Source organism: Somniosus microcephalus, chromosome 7 (genome assembly GCF_052327205.1).
Source record: "Somniosus microcephalus isolate GS21.2 chromosome 7, FLI_Smic_1.0, whole genome shotgun sequence".
NCBI lineage: Eukaryota > Metazoa > Chordata > Chondrichthyes > Squaliformes > Somniosidae > Somniosus > Somniosus microcephalus.
The window spans coordinates 128,576,908-128,597,850 of record NC_140993.1 but is presented as its reverse complement, the minus strand read 5'-3'; positions in this window follow the sequence as shown (position 1 = coordinate 128,597,850).

The following is a 20,943-nucleotide window of genomic DNA, read 5'->3' as shown; positions in this document are numbered from 1 at the left end:
GCTCCGTTACAAGACAAAGCGCCCCTGCAGAGATTTCTGCCCGCCAAAATTAATACAATGACAGGACTATGATTTGGCGGGAGATAAGACTGTCCCAAAAGAGTATAACTATGGATTGAAAGTCCAGCTAAAAAACTTCGGACTCCGGGTTACTTGAACAACTTCTTCTTCACTGCCACGGCTTTCTTGTTGGGCGACTTCAGGCTTCCATTTTCTTCAAGAACTTTCTTCTACGAGGAACGAACGAAGGGCGGACGGTGCCCGGATCGGCGCCTCTTCCACTTCGGCAGATCGATGAAAACGTTTTCGTCTTTTTAAAGACGGACGGTTTCGGAAAAAGGACAACGTGGTCGGTGTTCAGCCAAACAAGGCTCGGCCACGACGAGAAGACGACGAGGGTGGCCCGGGTACTGGGGTCGGGAGATCATCGACGACCCAGGCCGACGGAGAAGAAACCCTCTGGAGAACCGGCGATCGATGCCACAAGATTCTCCCAAGTGCATAGCCTGCATCTGGGTCTGCTCCATGAACCCAAATTGACTTGGTGGATCTCAACCTTAACGAGCGCTCATCGAGGCTGGGTCTACCCCACCGCCTCGAGGGAGGAGAGAATATCGACTGCGCCAGAAGTTTCCAAATCCACGTGACGACGGAAAGCGGTGCCAAAAAGGCTGCGAACCCCCCTTTCTCGCGATTTCGAGAGTGGTGAGCATGATCCCAAGTTCCCCAGGTCGAAACTTAGTTTAGGTATAGGGGAGGGAGTTAAGGGAAATCGTAATGTGTTTCCCCTTTTTCGATGTGCCGTGTGTTCCCCATTTCCATAGAGTCAAGTTCATAAATTTGTGCATGATTGTAGTAACTTTAATCTGTGCCTATGATATGTATTTTGTAATGCTTCAAACTGTTTAAAAATAAAAGCATCCATTTCGTGCTATTCAACCTGGTCTATTGAGTTCTTTCTCTGCACTACTGTTCTCTGCACCTAAGTCCAAGGTCTAGAACCGTAGGGGGGAGTGGGTCGAACCACTCAAGGGTAATTATTGCATGAAGCCTGGCAGGAGACCAGAAAGAGCAAGAGAAACCCCCTACAGAAATGGCGACCACGGCAGGACCTTGGCAGCAGGAAAGTAGTGTGTTAGATCAAGATCTGAATAGACGAAATGTGATGGATGAAAGAATAGCAGATTATGTTTTCGGAAAAGTCAACCTCACAAAACAATGGATATCTGATCTACTAAGGGATAGGCGCCCGCTAGACGCAGCCATCAAGTGGACAGCGGGTAGAGAGCATAAGAAATCTGTAGAAAAGGCGGTCTGGCTGATGTGCTACAAGAAGCAAGTCCAGCTTTTGGACCAGGTAGTTGCAGCACAGACAGTCCAGATCAACGGCTTGCTTAAAGGCATGGAGGAAAAGGTTGCGGGAGGTCAAAAACTGATTGAATCGCTTGACGCGCTGAACCAGGAACGCCGCTCTGTAATTCGCTGCCACGAAACCCGGGTAGAATATTTAAAATGTCAGGTCGTGGAGGCCAAGGCCAGTGAAGGTAGAATGAGAGAGAGGTGTTCCCGTTTAGCCAAACAAGTAGATGCCCAAGAGGAAAAGCTCCTGGGAGCCAGGGCAGCATATAAAATGGCCATGGAGGATAGATCTGAGAACACCGACCACAGCACTTGCCGCCGGGAGCTAGAGGACCTGAGAAAGGCCCTAGCGAAGGCAAACGGGTTGGTGTGTCTCATAAATCCACCAGCGAGTCAGCTGTTGCTAGCCAAGGAATCCAAAAGACCGATTCCACAAGAGGCAGTTGGGGTACCAACCCCCGAACCTTCTGCGCCTCCTGCCTATGAGGAGTCTTGGACTCCGGGACAGGAGACGGAGACGGTAGAGGAAAAGAGCCCTGAGGTAGAGCAACCCCAGACAGTAGAGTCGGGGTCGGCGCCAATGTGTCCAACGAGACACCGGAGGATCGGTCCAAATGAAGAAAATGGCGATGACGGACCCCTTGAGAGTCAGATCATAATGCCTCATAGCGCACGACAGCTAAGAGAGATGATAAGTCACATCCCAAAACTCTCCGAGTCAGGAGATCCCTCCGTGCATTTCAGGGACGTGGAGCAGACCGCAGCAGTCAATGACTGCGACGGGGTTGAACAGTCTAAAATGCTGCTGTTCTCCCTGGACAGTTCGCTCCTCCAGTGTCTCCCTGACGAGAGCAAGAGAGGGCACAGGGACTATGAGTTGCTACGGGATGAGATTCTGGAGATCATGGGAGAGGGGGACGGAACTCCGTTCCTCCGTTTAGAAAAGACAGTGCAGCTAGAGGGAGAACCCCCACGGGTTTTCGCCGACAGGTTGTGGCCAGTGTATCGGCGCAGCTGCCCGGGCGGGCCGGCCCGGGCCGGGCTGGATGGCGAACAAAGGGCTCACTGGCTTCGGTGCCTGGTAGCAGGTTGCCTGCCAGTAGTGAAGGAACAGGCCAAAGCATGGTTTGACCCCACTAACGCCCGCTCCACGGAGGAAGTAGTACTAGATCAGCTCACGATCAGTTATAGAAACAACAAGGGCAAGAAAACGCCTGTTGTGAAAGGAAAGGTGCATGAGGTGAGACCCGCAGACTCTGCTAAAAAGGAATGGCGTCAGGAGGGAAATCGCCATCCCCAAGCAAATAGCAGTTGTTACGGGTGTGGGAAGGAGGGTCATTGGCGCAAGGACTGTAGGAATCCTTGGAAGGATAAGAGGGAGAGAGAGTTCGCCGCAGCCCAAGATCGAGCCCAAGCCCGAGTCGCCAATGGCCCGAGAGTTTCCCCAACACCAGCACAACCACAAGTGCAGGCCGCTGCCCCAACACCAGTCCAGAACCCAACCGTAGCTTTTGCCCCGAATGAAGGGGGTGGTGCGGTTGTGGACCCCGCTGCGATCGAGTCAGTCTTGGAGACTATGCGGTCTCTGATGACCTGGCAGGGGAAGGTAGCGGTTGCTAACAGCCCTATCGCCCCCGAGACCCCAGCCGAAACACCTAAATGACTGACGCCCGCGCAGCCCATCTACTTGTGTCCGCTCCGCTATGACGCTTGGAGAAGACCTGTGGTGGAGATGGAGGTGGAGAAACAAAGGGGTAGTTACCTGTTGGATACGGGAGCTTCATGTACCTTGATCCACACGGACAAACCTTTTGCCTCACCTCTGTCCGCCCAGGCTCCATATTTAGTAGCGGGTTTCACGGGTAGAGCACAGGCTGGCGCGCACTCCCTCCCGCTCTCCATTCAGTTGGGAGCGCTCCACACCACATGGACGTGCATCCTATTGAAGTGGAAAGAGGGGGGGGGGAAAGGCATCCTCGGGGCTGATTTCTTGGTGGAACACGGGATCCTCGTGGACCTGAGAAATCACTGTCTCTGGGGAGCCGAGGGCGGTTTAGGTAAGGTAGTCGTAATCCCGGGGAAGGAAGAAAAGGGGGCCCTGTGCACTATGAAGCCATCAGGAGGTTACGATCTCGAGCTCATGATAACAAACGTCCCAACGGACTTGCAGGCGCGTGTGTCAGAAAATCTGACCGCGTTCGCCACCCACAAGCACGACTGCGGGAGAGTCACTGGGTTCGAAGTCAGCGTAGACGGGGACCCCATGATCCGACCCCAAAAGCAGTATAATTTCCCCAAGGAGGCAGAACCCGACATGGAGACAGCAATATCTTCATTGGTACAGCAGGGCGTATTGAGGACGATAGCCACCCACGTGAACTCCCCATTATGGCCGGTAAAGAAACCGGACAATTCGTGGAGAGCCACGGTGGACTATAGAGTCCTCAATAGTAATATCCCAGCCTGCGCGCCCACGGTAGCAGCAGTTGCAGACTTAATAGGGAGTATTCCAGCATCGGCGACCACATTCACGGTGCTGGACATCTCGAACGGTTTTTGGTCCATTCCGCTGCGGCGGGAGGACCAGTACAAGTTTGCCTTTACTTTCAAAGGGCAACAGTACACCTGGAACTGCTTACCACAGGGTTTTCACAACAGCCCCAGCATTTTCCATCAGTGTATGGCGGGGAGTTTGAAAGAGTTCAGCCAGCCCAACCAGATAGTGCAGTATGTGGACGACTTACTCCTGTTCACAGATACAAGGGAGCAGCACGGCCCACTGTTAGCCGAATTGTTGGAACTGTTAGAAAGGAAGGGTTTCAAAGTAAACCCAAAGAAAGCGCAGATCGGCCAGCAGGAAGTTAAATTCCTGGGTCTGGCCATCCGCGCTGGGGAAAGAGCCATAGATAAGGCCAGACGGGAATCTATACAAGATCTGCCGATTCCCAACACAGTAACGGGTGTAAGGTCCTTTTTGGGATTGACCGGGTACTGCAGAGATTTCATCGAGGACTATGCTGCCACAGCGGCCCCGCTACTTCGACTCTTACACAAGGGAGTCGAGTGGTCTTGGGACGAGGGGTGCCAGGCAGCATTCGAGAAGTTGAAAAGAGATCTGCAGACCGCGCCAGCCCTAGGGGCCATAGATGGGGGAGAGGAGTTCTTTCTGGAGGTAGCCGCTAGTGGGGACAGCCTGAGCGCAGTACTGCTCCAAGAGCGGCACGGCAAGCTAAGACCAGTAGTTTATTCCTCCAGGGTGCTCACGGATGTGGAGAGGAGTTTCTCCAATTGCGAACGGCATCTCCTGGCCACGCATTGGGCTGTGAACAGATCAGTGATCTTCACAGGGACCTCTCCCATTACGCTCCTCACCCATCACACCCCCACGAAGATGCTTCTGGACGGGAGGATTAAGGATGGGACCGTAAGCAGCGCTCGGATTGCGCGCTGGACCCTCCTCCTTTCCCAGATGGATCTCAAAGTTAAAGGCCTCTGCGCGCCAAGGCTCGCAGCCAATATGGCATATCCCGGGACAGCCCATCAATGTTCCGTAGAAGGGGTATGGGAAGTTAACATAGGTTTACGGGCCGGGATACATCCCACGGGCCGCGAGATCTACGTAGACGGTTCTAGCACTGTAGCTGACGGCAAGCGACTCACAGGGTGTGGAGTTTATGACCCTGCGGCAAACATTGCCCTGGCAATAAAGCTCCCCAGCACTATGAGCGCGCAGCAGGCTGAACTGTCCGCGGTGGCGTACGTGGTTACCCACCCCGAGATTTTCCCAACCCCATACACGATTTGCTCAGACAGTATGTTCACGTGCAATTCGTGTACGGAGTACCTCGCCATCTGGTCCCGACGCGGGTACACCTCCGCGGACGGGCGGCCTTTAACAGTTAAGCCCTTGCTGGAGAAGATCCTAGCAGCTGTGGGGGAGAAAGGAGAGGTGTTCATCCATAAGGTGAAGGCTCACTCCATTACAGAACCCCGCAGTCAGGGCAACCAGCAGGCGGATGCGCTAGCCAGGGAGGGTGCCCGCAACGGCATTCTCTGGGACCCATACGAACCCGGACCCGTGGCGGTGATCCAAGGCAGGGAGGGAATTCCCGGGAACACAGGGGTGACACCGCCCCCAGACCTAAAGACCGTCCAAACCCTGGATCCCGCCCTAAAAGCAGTCCTAAAAGCCATCACAGAGGGCAAACAGGTAGAAGGTCCGTACAGTACGGCAGCCCTCACAGTCAAAGAAGGTATGCTGTTCCGAAAGGAGCAGTGGGTTGTGCCGCAGCAGCACCGAAGGGAATTCCTGCAATTGGCCCACGAGGGTCCAGGAGCGGGACACCCCGGACCTGAGGTCACCTGGCAACGGGTGGAGCAGGCGGGATGGTGGCCGGGACTTCGGGACGATGTCCGCGAGTTCTGCGCAAGCTGTCTTGTGTGTGCTGCTAACAACCCAGACCCCCACAAAAGGAAGGTGCCCATGGGGCACATCAGGAGGGTAGAGGGACCATGGCAGTCGATTCAGGTCGACTACATAGGGCCCCTGCCCGCCGCCCAGGGAGGCTATAAGTACTGCCTTGTCCTGGTAGATGTGTTCACCAAATGGGTAGAAGCCTTCCCGTGCAGAACAGCTACGGCACTGGGTACTGCTAAGATCTTGATTCGGGAAGTGTTCTCACGGTGGGGACTCCCCCGTTTTGTAGAGTCCGACCAAGGGAGTCAGTTCACCGGTCAAGTAATGCAGAACGCCCTCAGGCTCTTGGGCATTGAGGGAAAGTGGCACGTAGCATACAATCCCCAGTCATCCGGGATTGTTGAGCGTATGAATCGGACCCTCAAGGAAAAGCTGAGGAAAGAGACAATGGGCTCGCCCCAGAAATGGGCGGAGGTCCTGCCTTTAGTCCTCATGGGGATCCGAGCCAGCCAGTCCAAAAGCACGGGGTATTCCCCGCACGAGTTAATGACTGGAAGGATCATGCGAACACCCACCCATGTGCTAGCCCCGGTGCTCACTGAGGGCCAGCTCCGAGAGGTGAAACGGGACAAATTCGCCCAAACCCTCTTGGAGCGCCTGAGACAGATTTATGGGCAGGCGGCTGGGAACATGGGAAGACAGCACCAGGGAAATAAACTGTTGTTGGAACCTCGGAAACAACAAGAGTGGGTAGTCGGGGACCAGGTCATGGTCCGAAACTACGCCAGGGTAGGGAGTTTTGAACCACTGTACATGGGGCCATACAGCATTGTAGACAAAGCCAGCCCCATGGTTTATGCAGTGAAGACGCCCCGACGTACCAAATGGTTTCACATCAACCAGTGTAAACTGTTTAAACCGGGTACACCAGGGCCACCAAAGGGGACCAGGTCTGAGAACAAAGATCCTCAGCCTGTAACAGAGTCACAGACCACACAGGCTGGAGCAGTAGCCTGCGTGAAGGGAGAGGCCATCCCATTGGAGTGGGAGGTCTCATCTTTTGAATGGGATTTAGGCAGGGGAGAGCCCGAACAGCTCAACCTCGCTTTAGACCCAATCACGGAGGAGGAAGAGTCAGAGGACGGCAGTCCCGCCCTCGACTCAAGCTTGGGGGAGGTAGGGAGTGGGGGTGAAGACTCGTTACCTGTAGGGACAGGTGAGGTGGAGTCGGAAGCCACAGATCCCGACCCCGGGGGGGCGGAGCCTGAGGAAGGGGAGCTGGAGCCGGCAGCTGTGGAGGAACCACAGGCTGTGACGGTAACAGTCACGACCCCAGGTCCATCGGCCCCGGGAGCCCAACCCAAAGCAGCCCCTCGTAGGTCAGCTCGAGCGCCCCAGCCCAGAAAATTTTGGCCAGATTCTCCCCATCCTCCCCAACCACGGTTTAAAGCAGCCCCAGGAAGACATGATCCCCGTTCAGCAGCGACAGGCTGCGGGGGATCAAGGCCAAAGATCAATGCAGCCCCACCGCAGGGTGTGGCACACGACAGACCTCACAGGGATTCGGAAAGCCGCCCCACGGAGGGCGGCGCTGTACATAAGTTAAGATAGGTAATTATGGTCATAGTTTAAGGAATGTAAAGTATATGGTGTTAAGAGTACAATTTTGAAGTCTGCCCGGTATGTGTGTTTGTTAGGGAGCGGGGTCCAGGAACCCGCGCGTCCAATTAATTTAGGCCAGCACCTATCGGGAGCCCGGCTACATCATTTTGTTGGTTACAGAAACCTGGGATACGATGGAAAGGATTGTCGTCGCGTTCATGGCGATCGGGTGCGGGTGGGCCTACCGAGGCCGCACCAAGGACGTCATCATTTTCGGGTGCTCCGGGGACACGGCCCCCATCGCAACGGATGGGACGGGGGAGCGAGAGGTAGAGGAAACCGCCACCTACTTCCACCAAGGGAGATGGCCAGGTTGGCTGGGAACGAATTCTACGGAATATTCCAGCAATTTCGGTTTTGCCTACCAAGAGACTTCATTAACGTGCCCTCGAGTGAGGATCCTAGCGCCCAGAGTCGGCGTCACCGTGGGAAAGAGGATTTGTCTGGTGTGCAATGGGAACGTACCACCAAGGCGATGGTGGTGGCTACGAAAGCTGGGAAAGGACATGAGAAACTCTACGGTCGAGTGGGAGCGACTGGGTAATAATACCCATCGGACTATTACGGGAACTCACGGACAATTACGTGTGTGTTGGGACAAATGGTGGGAACCGGATGAGGGAATATATGTCTGTATGTGGGGTTCGAGACGCGTCTGCCCCAAGGGCGTGTCCATCTTCTTCCAGAGGCAGTGGCAGGATGAAGGGAAGGGGATGAGATGGGATGTTAGCACTCGAGCGTGCGGAGCCCCATACTCCCCTATTCCGGTGAACGCCACTGAACTCATCACCCGCCCACGCAAGCCCCTGCCCACGCTTCCGGTAGCACTAGCCCAGAAAGGAGGGTGCCCAACCACCACCAGGGGACCCGGGAACGGTTTAGTATTGGTACCCACCGGTCAGGTGCTGTACCAAGGGGTACACTACGCGGTGGCCTCAGTGATTTTAAATCTCACTGAGGTAAGATTGCCGGAGTGGTGTCCCAAAGAAACGGAACAATTATACCAGGTCCTGTTAACCAGTATGTTTAGACAATTTTACGAATTTGATTTTGCCGACATCGACAGAGACAAATTATACACCACACTGCCAGAAGTTTTGGATCGAGTCGGGAGGCAAAGAAGGGGTACTGTAAATGACATATTCACTGCTTTTAATACCGGGACATCTGTTGTCAACGCTCTAGATAACGTGGAACTGCAGACACAGATCAACGGTTTAAAAGCCCAGTTAAGGAACATATTGACAGACGAAAACAAGGTCGTGGGTTCTGAGTTGCATGAGGACCAGGCCATGACACTACACTTTAAGGACATAATTGCTGAGCTGGAGAAACACGCGAGAACGGTAAATGCACTCATTAAGGAGGATCGGAATGCGTCCGATCAAGCTGCGCAAAACGAGGCCTGTGTGCTGTACGGGGCGTGGTTATTGGGCGAGAGCCGCAGTAATCTTGAGGATTTAAAACAGGGTTTGGTCCCGTCCTGGATCAGCAACAAGCACTTGCAAGCGCTCCACCCTTTTGAGAATGCATTAAGCCCGTGCCAGCTCAGACTAGCCGCAGAAGCATACCCAGTTCCAGTGGACTGCGGACATTCGAATCACACTATTATGGGAATAGTAGTAAGAATGCCGGTGTTGGGTCCCGCAGCAAAGCCCGCCCCGGTATACAGAGTAGAGAACATTGGAGTCATTCAGGGGGGCGCACACATTCGTTACGCAGTGGTCCCGCCTTACGTCATCAGATGGGAGCGTACGATGACAGGCACCGACCTCTCGGGATGTCGGAGCCGGGGAGCACACATCATCCTGTGTCCCCAGCACTTGAATGCCTTTTTGAAACCACAGTGCGGGTTCAGAACCGCTAGCGCGAAGCCGGTGAATTGCACCATGGAGGCAATGGCAGAGGACCATGTGCCCCCACAGGTAGCATATATCGGGGGTGGGACATACTGCGTCACCACTGCAGCGCCTCAGTACCGATATGGACAACACGAGTGGTGTTCGGTCGGTGATAGCAGTTTCTGTTTTAAACCCAGGGCCGAGGTTCAAGTGGCACAACAACGAATTGTTCCCATTCCTGCGCCCTCCACTGTACACATCACTATCAAAGAGAATTTCACAGACTTACAACGATTTGTCGCGCATTTTGGTTATGTCATTCCCCCTCTTCCCGAACACCTCACCAAGGTTTTAAAAGCCGTTATAGTTTCGCAGAAACATTTCTATACACTGGAGCAGAAGACTTTAGAGATAGGAAAAGACATATTGGATATAACCATCCCACCATGGTGGGACTTGTTCACCAACATAGAGGTCCCCGCCTGGATTAGAATAGCATCCCATATCCTAGTAGTATGTCAGGTTTTGATTGTGATATTTTTGCTCTTCGTGCATTGCAAAAGAGGCAAACGCCTCCAGAGGCACGAGAACACAGGAGAATGGAGAGAACGCTATGTGCAGATGGGGGAAGCAGATACCCCACTCTAAGCTGCTAGTATAAGATTAAGCGTCCCACCATTTAAAAAAATTTTTTTTTTTTTTTTTGATTGTTTTGGGTTATAAGGAAATAAGTATTGTCATGTTATTAGTTGTTCTTAAGTTTTTTTGGATTAATAAAAGATGCATGCAGATGGCGCAAAAGGGTATCAACCCCTGCCCATCTGACAGGTGAAGGTGTTATAGTTTAAGATTTGCTGTCTATGATTCCAAATGTGCATGAGGTAATTTTCATTTTTCTCCGGAAATGGGAACTGCATGTGTCGTGAGGGGCATAGATAGTTAAGTGCCAGGAATGTTTGGATGTGGGGAATCAGGGAAAATTTGCTCATCAAGGATTATTGATACTTTAAGCAAGCTATCAGTATCACAGGGGGGCCTGTAAGATTCGCAATTTTCAGCAAAAATCACGCAAGAAAACTGGATAAAATTAAGACTGTTTATTGACCAAAGTAAGCTTGCACAGAAAAACCTTTGATAAAAGGGCATACAAAATGGCCGCCAGGCCCCGTGATCAGTTTATGAACCATTTTATTTCTGTTACTGCAAGCCAGACAGGCTTGTGGATTGAAGACAGTGAGCCCACGAAAGCCAATCTCTGGGAACCGAAACTCAGAGCAACAGCATACATATTCAATGGATTATAAGTACAGGATGGGGCCCATCAAGATATGGGCGGACAATGTAAAAACACTTATACCCATTTATCGTACAAAGGAAAAACCGTTTAGCAGCCATCAAGGAAAATGTCCGGACCGATCAATATGCGAACCGAGCCACGGTGACAATGCAAAAGACATTGAAAGACATTATCGGCCAGGAAGGCCAGTTTAAGTTATCACCGGCTCCGTTACAAGACAAAGCGCCCCTGCAGAGATTTCTGCCCGCCAAAATTAATACAATGACAGGACTATGATTTGGCGGGAGATAAGACTGTCCCAAAAGAGTATAACTATGGATTGAAAGTCCAGCTAAAAAACTTCGGACTCCGGGTTACTTGAACAACTTCTTCTTCACTGCCACGGCTTTCTTGTTGGGCGACTTCAGGCTTCCATTTTCTTCAAGAACTTTCTTCTACGAGGAACGAACGAAGGGCGGACGGTGCCCGGATCGGCGCCTCTTCCACTTCGGCAGATCGATGAAAACGTTTTCGTCTTTTTAAAGACGGACGGTTTCGGAAAAAGGACAACGTGGTCGGTGTTCAGCCAAACAAGGCTCGGCCACGACGAGAAGACGACGAGGGTGGCCCGGGTACTGGGGTCGGGAGATCATCGACGACCCAGGCCGACGGAGAAGAAACCCTCTGGAGAACCGGCGATCGATGCCACAAGATTCTCCCAAGTGCATAGCCTGCATCTGGGTCTGCTCCATGAACCCAAATTGACTTGGTGGATCTCAACCTTAACGAGCGCTCATCGAGGCTGGGTCTACCCCACCGCCTCGAGGGAGGAGAGAATATCGACTGCGCCAGAAGTTTCCAAATCCACGTGACGACGGAAAGCGGTGCCAAAAAGGCTGCGAACCCCCCTTTCTCGCGATTTCGAGAGTGGTGAGCATGATCCCAAGTTCCCCAGGTCGAAACTTAGTTTAGGTATAGGGGAGGGAGTTAAGGGAAATCGTAATGTGTTTCCCCTTTTTCGATGTGCCGTGTGTTCCCCATTTCCATAGAGTCAAGTTCATAAATTTGTGCATGATTGTAGTAACTTTAATCTGTGCCTATGATATGTATTTTGTAATGCTTCAAACTGTTTAAAAATAAAAGCATCCATTTCGTGCTATTCAACCTGGTCTATTGAGTTCTTTCTCTGCACTACTGTTCTCTGCACCTAAGTCCAAGGTCTAGAACCGTAGGGGGGAGTGGGTCGAACCACTCAAGGGTAATTATTGCACGAAGCCTGGCAGGAGACCAGAAAGAGCAAGAGAAACCCCCTACAAGCGCGATAACCCATCAGCATTTCCATGCTGTTTGGACCTTTTGTATTCGATGTCATATTGGTGTGCCCCAAGTAACACGGACCACCTCTGTAACCTTTGCGCTGTCATGGTGGAAACGGCCTTGTTAGGGTTGAATATGGACACCAACGGCTGGTGGTCTGTCAGTAATGTGAACTTCTTGCCCTGCAGGTAATGATTGAATTTCTTTACGCCCCACACAAGGCTGAGGGCCTCCCTATCTATTTGAGCATAATTTCGCTCCGCGGAGGTCAATGATCGGGACGCGAATGCCACTGGCCTTTCCGAGCCATTTGGTAACTTGTGTGAAAGTACTGCTCCAATTCCATAGGGGGAAGCATCACAAGCTAGACGAAGAGGTAACGTTGGGTTGAAATGAGCCAACACTTCTTCAGAGGTAATCAACGCCTTGCTTCTGCGAAAGGCCTTTTTACATTCCTCACTCCACTTCCATGGTACTTCTTTCCGCAACAGAGCATTCAGCGGATGCAGCACCATGGATAGATTCGGCAGAAACTTGTGATAATAATTAATCAACCCCAAGAATGATCTTAACTGTGATACGTTTTCCGGAGCGGGGGCCTTCACGACAGCTTCTATCTTGTCAGGTGACTTGTGCAGCCCCTCTCGGTCAATGACATGACCGCAGTACGAGATCCGTTTTTGGAAGAACTCACATTTCTTGCGATTAACTCGAAGGCCATATTCCTTCAACCTAGTGAGCACCAGTTTCAAATTCGTGAGGTGTTCTTCTTCGTCTTCTCCCGTAATCAGGATATCGTCTAAGTAACACTGCGTGCTTGGAATTCCTTGTAATACCTGCTCCATGGCCCTCTGCCAAATTGCTGGAGCTGAAGCTACCCCAAAAACCAGTCTATTATAACGATACAAGCCTCTGTGTGTGTTGATGGTGAGGTACTGATGCGACTCTTCCTCGACTTCCATTTGTAAGTATGCCTGTGCCAGGTCTATCTTGGTGAAGTGTTTCCCTCCAGCCAACGAAGCAAAGATATCTTCAATCCGCGGAAGCGGGTATTGTACCGTGTGAAGCACCGGATTCACTGTGATCTTGAAGTCTCCGCAGATGCGGACCTTCCCCGGTCCCCCTGGCTTGTCACTTGGTGAAGACTTCATGACGGGAACAATGGGCGTGGCCCACTCACTCCAGTCCACTTTTGACAGCACCCCTGATCGTTCAAGTTCTTCCAGTTCTGCCTCCACAGCAGGTCGTATCGCGTAAGGTACCGATCTGGCTTTGAAAAATTTTGGGCTTGCATGTTCTGCAATCTTAACCTTTGCTTTAATTCCTCGCAGTGTTCCCAGTCCTTGCTGGAATACCTCTTTAGCTTCGTCTAATATTCTGGACAACCGTTCAGGTTTGACATCTTCCTTTCCGGAATCTACCGTCATGGTGTTTAGTGAATGCCAGTCTATCTTTATTTTCCTGATCCACTCCCGTCCCAGAAGTGGTGGACCTCCCTCAGGCAACACATACAGGTCCATCCTTTGGTGCTCTTTGTCCTTGTATCTCACCTTGACTTCTATCTTTCCGATGGGGTATACTTTGTGCCCCGTGTATGTCTTTAATACTAGTTCCGTATCCCGTAGGGGAATATGCTTGAGTAACTTTTCATAATCATGCTTATTCATGACCGTCAACGCCGATCCGGTGTCCACTTCCATTTTCACTTGGACTTTTGCAATCTGTAGTGTGATCCAGATAGCTTGTCGGTCAGCTTCATTACTCACATTGTGAATTCTCAGACTATCCAGTTCCTTGCAGTTGGAGTGTGAGTCCGAATTCTGTTCTTCCGGACTCTTCCTAGTCACCTCATGTACCTTTCTGTACCTCTTTTGTGGTGACTCATTATTGTTGGTCTTCTTTCCTGACCGGCATACCTTAGCTATGTGACCGAGCTTGCCACATTTCCTACATTCCTGGTTTTTAAACCAGCATTGGTTCTGGTCGTGTGTTGTCTTCCCACAACGATAGCATTTCGTTGTACCCGAAGTAATTTGCTGCACCCTGAGTGCCGCTGCCTTTAGCTGCATTTCCGCCGTTCCTTTCGCTGCGGCTTCGTTCGATGCAGCAATAAGGACAGCCTTCTCAAGTGTAAGATCGTTCTCTTCGAGCAGTCGTTTTTGTGTTTCTTCCTTCGACATTCCGCACACGAATTTGTCTCGCAACGCCTCTGTCAGATTCCCTCCAAACTGGCAGTGTTTCGCTAGTCTACGCAGTTCGACCAAGTATTCTGCGTTGCTTTCATCTTTCCTTTGCGTTCTCGCATAGAATTTGAATCGTTCCGCCAACATCAATGGTGTGGGGTTCAAGTGATCCTTCAGAACAGCCACAATATCATCGAAAGTCTGGTCCGCCGGTTTAGCTGGTGATAGTAGATGCTTCAAGAGCCCGTATGTCTTCGCGCCCATCGAGTTTAGCAAGGTTATAGCTTTGTCATCTTCTTCTATTTTATTGGCCTCACCATAGATCTCAATGCGTTCCACATACGTGGCCCAGTCTTCTACCTCGGAATTAAAATCGTTGATGTTACCACGCTTAGGCATCTTCCTCTCTTCCTGATAACACCACGAATTATTTCTTTAAATTTTCTTTTTTTTTTCCAAGATGGCGGTTCCCGCGAAAATGGCGGTTTCCCGCGCTTATCTTCTCTCCCCGCCCACTTCAATGGCGGTTTCCCGCTTCTGTCGTCTTCTCCGCCTAATGGCGGCTTCCCGCGTTTCTTCCCCTGGCGGGAGGGGTACACTTTCCCCACGGGCGACGGCCGCTGGCTTTCAGGTTCACAGCCTGCGCGTCGGCTTCAGTGCTTTCCCTTTTCTCGGCAGGGCAACCGGCGCTGGGTACACCCCGTTGACGGCGAACAGTTTCAGCCGCTGGGCTGGCTCTCGCTCAGTTCCCCTTGCTCGGGCTCTGTCTCTCTCCCGCTCGCTCGGCTCTACCGGCGCTGGGTACACCCTGTTGACGGCGAACAGTTTCAGCCGCTGGACTGGCTCTCGCTCAGTCTCCCTTGGTCGGCTCTGCCTCTCCCGCTCGCTCGGCTCCCAATCGCACCTCCCAGCCCTCTCGCAGTCCGGTGCTTCCCTCCCCGGCTGCGTCTGAGTTTTTATATCTTCCCGCGCCTACGCTCCCGGTCGCAGCACTTCGTGGCTTCGGTCGCTGCCCGGCCTTTTTCGCCGGTCGCGGTCTAGATGTCTCACGACGCCGTTGCGTCCCCAGCCTGTCTGTACCGCGGCTTCCTTGCTCCACGCTGCCCCAGTCTCAGCGCCTCTGGGCCCGACTTCTGTCCGGCTCCTTTCCCCCTCGACCGTGGTCGAGTGCACCGCCCTTATCCTCCGGTTATTCTTTTTACTTTTCCCTTACTCACAGTCCCCGTGGCCGCCTTGCTTCTCGTGCTGATCGGCTCACTCCTCACCGTGGCAGAAGGGACAGTCAGTGCCTGTTGCTGATGGAAGTCTTTGTCTCTGAATTCTTCCTCCTTTCCAGCTCTGCAGACTCGAGTTTTCTCCCAGCAGAATGACGAGGGCGGTTGCCTCTTCTCGACGCTCGTTAACTGCTTCGGAATTATTGTTGCCGCAGGGTACGATCGGACTCGTCGCCACTGTAAAGTCTGTGGGTTGTTTAGTTAATTAATACACAGACTCCAAGAGTAACTTAAAACAGGACTTTACTATTTGAAGGTCAGGGCGAATCTGCCCAATAACTCCTGACACAGCACTTATATACCGGTGTGGTCACCGTCGGTATTACAGTATACAGAAGCCAACAAAGTAGTGCAACACCTAAAGTAGTTCTCTTAAAGGTGGACGGTTACATACAATAGTTCTCTTAAAGGTAGACGGGTACATACACTACAGTCCCACTGGCATCTTTTGTAACAGCGGCACTGTGGGATTGTACGTGTTTCCGTGAACATGTTCAGGCATGTGTTTGAAGGGCCCCGCAGGCGCTCTAGTCACACGTCGGGAGGATGGCACAGGGTCGTGGCACCAGGGAGAGGAATCGGCTCGACTGCAGGGAGCGCTCGTTGCAAAGTGAGTGAGAGTGAACCCCCTGGAATGTCTCTATGGGCCGCCAGGTGTCCGCGGACCCCAGTTTGAGAACCACTGCTCTAGATGAAGAAGCTTCACGCTGTTGAGCATCAGTTTACAACAAAGCAATAGTAACTTTCTGCATCTCTTTCTGCAGGAGAAGATAGCCCACAACAAGAGGAGACACCCTGAACCTCTGGTGGGGAGAATGCTTCCATTCACCCCCTCACTCAGATGGAGGAGGAGGCTATGCAAATCTTGGAGTAATGAACATCCAGAAGCATTTACAGTAAAGTAAAAGGATAGCATGCCGGACATCCCAAGGAAACTAATATTGAATCAGAGACGGGAACTCACCAAAATTAACATAAGCAAAATAACAGTAATTAAGAAAATAATGGCACTAAAGAGTGACAACTCTACAGGACCAGATGGTTTCCATGCCAAGGATTTAAAGAAAGTAGGCGGGAACATTGCAGCTATAATCTTCCAAAGTTCTCTTGATTCAGGAACCATTCCTTTAGATTGGAAAATTGCACATGTCACTCCACTATTTAAGAAAGTTGAGAGAGGGAAACCAGGGAATTATAGATCAGTTAGCCTGACATCTATAATTAGGGTCTAAAATTAAGGATAGAGTGACTGAACACCTTGAAAATTTTCAGTTGATCACAGAGATGAATTTGTAAAGGGTAGGTCATACCTGGCAACCTGATTGAATTTTTTGAAGAGGTGACTAAAGAAGAGGACAGGGGAATGTCTATGGATGTTATTTATATCAACTTCCAGAAGGAATTTGATAAAGTCCCTCATAGGAGACTGTTAACTAAAGTTGAAGTTCATGGAATTGAAGGCAAATTATTGACCTGGTTAGGAAATTGGCTGAGACACAGAGCAGGGATAATGGTCAGGTATTCTAATTGGCAGGATGTGACTAGTGGAGCTGGATTTTCCAAGCCCCGAGGAGGCGGGCACGGAGGCGGGACAGCGGGTAAAATTGGAGAAAGTGGGGGCAGATGGCAAACTCGCCCCCATCCGACCTCTGTGCTCTTTTGCCAGGAGGCGGGAGGATGTGCAGCTTTGGGTCCCGTCTCCTGGAGGCGGAAAAGGCATTTAATCCTTTTAACTGCGTGTTAACAGGTAGTTAACAGGCAGAAAAAAGGATTAGTGCCATTTTACCTTCACAGGTGAAGGCTTCCCAACCTCGGAGAACCCCGTCGGGTTGGAGGAGGTGTGGAGGAGGTCTGCGGTGGTCGGAGGCACCTGGAAGTAAGATGTAGAGGTGAATGATGGGTGCAAGTGTGGAGTGGTAAGTATGCAAGGTGAGTGATAAGTTTAAAAAAGTGTACACTTGTTTTCTTTCTACAGCCTTTAGCCGTGCTGGATGGGGAGAGCCGACAGACGTGAAATTTATGAATTTGAAAGGTTGATGAGTCCTCAGCACAAAGCCTCATCAAACTAAAGGGAATGTCAGTGTTTGACAGCTTCACAGAGCTGTCAAATGCTGTCATTTCTTCTTTCAAGAAGTTTTGACAGCACGTCTGACATTGGTGTGATCTGTCAGTGACTTCCTCCCTAATTGGCCTGCTGAGTCCGCAGGGCGGGCTTAACAAGATCAATCAGTGGAAAATCCCTCTGATTGGTCAGGCGAGGATGGAGGCGGGACATTGACATGACAAGCAGCAGTCCCGCCTCCAAGTCGCCTCCATTCACAAAATCCAGCCCAGGGTGTCCCACAGGGATCTGTGTTGGGGCCTCAACTATTCACCGTCATTATTAACAACTTTGATGATGGGATAGAGTGCCACATATCCAAGTTTGCCGATGACACAAAGATAGTCGGCATTGTAAGCAGTGATAGATGGAAGCATAGATTAAGTGAATAAACTATTTCCTCTTTTTGGGGAGTCTAGGACTAGGGGACATAGCCTAAAAATTAGAGCCAGACCTTACAGGAATTAAGTTAGGGAACACTTCTACACACAAGCAGTGCTAGAAGTTTGGAACTCTCTTCCACAAATGGCAATTGATGCTCGGTCAATTGATAATTTTAAACTGAGATTAAGAGATTTTTGTTAACCAAAGGTATTAAGGGATATAAGGCAAAGGCGGGTATATGGAGTTAGGTCACAGACCAGCTATGATCTCATTGATAAATGGCCTACTCCTGCTTTTATATTCCTATTGAAGATAGGCTGGTACAAGCCCACAGCAGGCTGTCTGCCTTTATTACTGCAATCTCTCTTTCCTCTCACTGTGTAGCACATTGGTGCTTTCTAACCCTGACATTCATTTACTGCTTTGTTTCTTGTTCCTTTGCTAGGTTTTTCCTTTATCCTTCGGAAGATGAAGCAAAACCTTAGAGGGAGAACCTTCCAAAGAAGCACTGTCACTCGCTTTTCCAAGCACCAGCTCAGATATCAGTTGGGATAGATAGTGAGGTAGAGGGGGATGCAAGAAAGGATTTACACAGCACTTGTTAGCAGGAGGCAGTGGAAAGGGAAGCCCAAGGCATGGCTTGCAGGAGAGCAAGCCCAGGTTCTAGCTTTGCTATAGAGGATCAAGATGCAGACCTCAGAGGCCCAGCCTATAAAAATAGACTCTTTGGTAATCACTAATAGTTGTTGAGGGTATTGACTGCCTGCCAAGGAGTTACCATCACATGCTTGAGGCTAGTCGTTGCTGAGGATTTTGAGCGCTACTTAAAGGTATATCACTTTTTACTGTTCACTTGCTGCTGGAGGTTTGAAGAGGACTTCTAAAGCACATCGGGAGACTTTCTGGGACAGTTTGTCAAGACTTCACCAACACTCTATCAACATTTATTCAAGAAATTCTCTGAGGGCTTCACCTAAAAAAAATAAGTGCTGTGCTACTCTACCTGATTAGAAAGAAAAGAAAGACTCGCATTTATATAGTGCCTTTCACAACCACCGAATGTCTCAAAGCGCTTTACAGCCAATGAAGTACGTTTGAAGTGGAGTCACTGTTGTAATGTAGGATTAGACACCTTATAGGAGTCACCAGGAGAAAGGGAATGCTTGGTCACCAGCATCTTGCTAGTGGTCCCCCTTGGTCTGCAGGAAGAAGGGGGGAGGACATGAGGCCAGGCAGAGCAGCACCTGCTGCTGCAGGAGAAAGGGACAAGAGGGTGAGGTGGACTCCTTCCCCCCATGAATACTGGACACCCCTCCTCCTCTGGGCTTCCAGTGCCGTGTCCGAGAACCTATGTGCCCTCTCACTCGGTCCCTGAACCAGTGGAGCCCACATATACTATGAAATATATATCCATGAAAATTGCATCAAACCAGTGCTTGTGTGCTATACCTGCAGGTGTCTCTGCTTTAGCACCTCCAGGCAAATTCAAATTATGGTAATCAGCAAATAGGACCAAAATTGGTGCTAAACCCAGACTTTCAAACAGGCGTGTCTTATTAGCATAGCACACATTCGCACCTGTTTTCACCCTTTTACCAAAATAACCCCCCAGGGTTCGTTCCCTGCTGCACTTGAATGGCGAGGCCTGAGGCTCCCTAGCTATTTTGCCTCAGGCCTCATTATAATGAAGCCAGTGCGGTCTCAGAGCCCGCCGGCAAAAAGTACCGAAAAACTGGGCCAGTGTTAGCGACCCAGCAGCCCTCAGGTAAGCGTGTCGGATCGGATAAGGGATCGTGAGGTCTGGGTATCGTTTGCACCTCTGAAATATGAACTTCCTGGTTTGATTAACATGTCAACCAGTCTGAAGGTCAAGAACAAACAGCATTATATCAGTCCAGATATGCTGCGGCCTGTTGGCCATCTTAAGGTTTCTGGGAAATAATATCTGCACGCAGTACTGAGGAAGGGTCTTAGATCTGAAATGTTGACTGACTGGCTTCTGTTTTCCCACAAATGCTCCCTGACCCGCTGAGCATTTCCAGCATTTTCAGATTTTGTTTTTGATTTTCAGCATCTGCAGTATTATACTTTTCCACCGTTTCGCATGAGACAGAATCTGGTTTAGCTTATAAACTGTGGATGAGGCTAAACTCACACCCATCTAAAGTTATACATGTCACATGTGAAATGAGGCACAAATGTTTGGTGCAAAAGACTACATTCTGTTTACAGTTGAATAAGCAGATAACAGCTTGAGAGGAGGAGCCCACTAGTGGCAGGTTCACAACCTTACCTGATTGTTTTGCAGTCCATTAACGAGCATATGGTAACAGCAGTGATATCTGCAGCCAAGCATGTCATGTCAGAGGCTCTGAAGCCAGGTAGTGTTTCTCGCAGGCACAGATTGCTGCCATGGGCCTGGTGTCACAGAGTGGAACGAGAATTTCATCTAATTTTGACATTCTTGGGGACTGGCTAGAGAGAGCCACGAAGCAGGATTTCACTGGTACCATTGGTGCCTTTAGTTCTGTCCTCACACCAATCAGTGGCCATTGTGAGGTAGGGTCTAGCAGCAGAACACATTAGGAATGGGAATGGATGATGGTACTGTCTCTCAAGATGGCAACACACCTGTACCCCTAACAGCCCCCTTTGATGGCTGCAGGTGTCAGAAAGTGTGCACGCTGCCAATAAAGTTGCAAAATTGGTGGAGCGAGCAGCCGGTCCACCTCAGAGATCAGTTGCTGAGAAGCATAGGTTACTTCAATCCCTAGAGCTCCCTATGCTACAGAACAGCTAACCACCTCATGTACTCCTGTCAATCAAGCAACATTTAGACAAATTACAAGGCTAGGTTTAAAAGCACATATGTAATGCACTGCCACCAATGAGAAGCACCCATTGAAGCAAACAGTAGGCACACAAACACATAACATGGGTTGAGATTAAAGATCTTGGGTAGAATTTCCATGGGGGTTCTCTCAGAATTTCTACCAATCTTACGGCAGGAGATCCAGAATTCACCGTTTAAGGCTAATGAATAGGTAGAATTCATGCCCTGGCAGAACACTGCCGCTGGGAGGATAATCCTGGCCAAGGTTTCCTGTTTTAGAGCCTACATAATGGCTC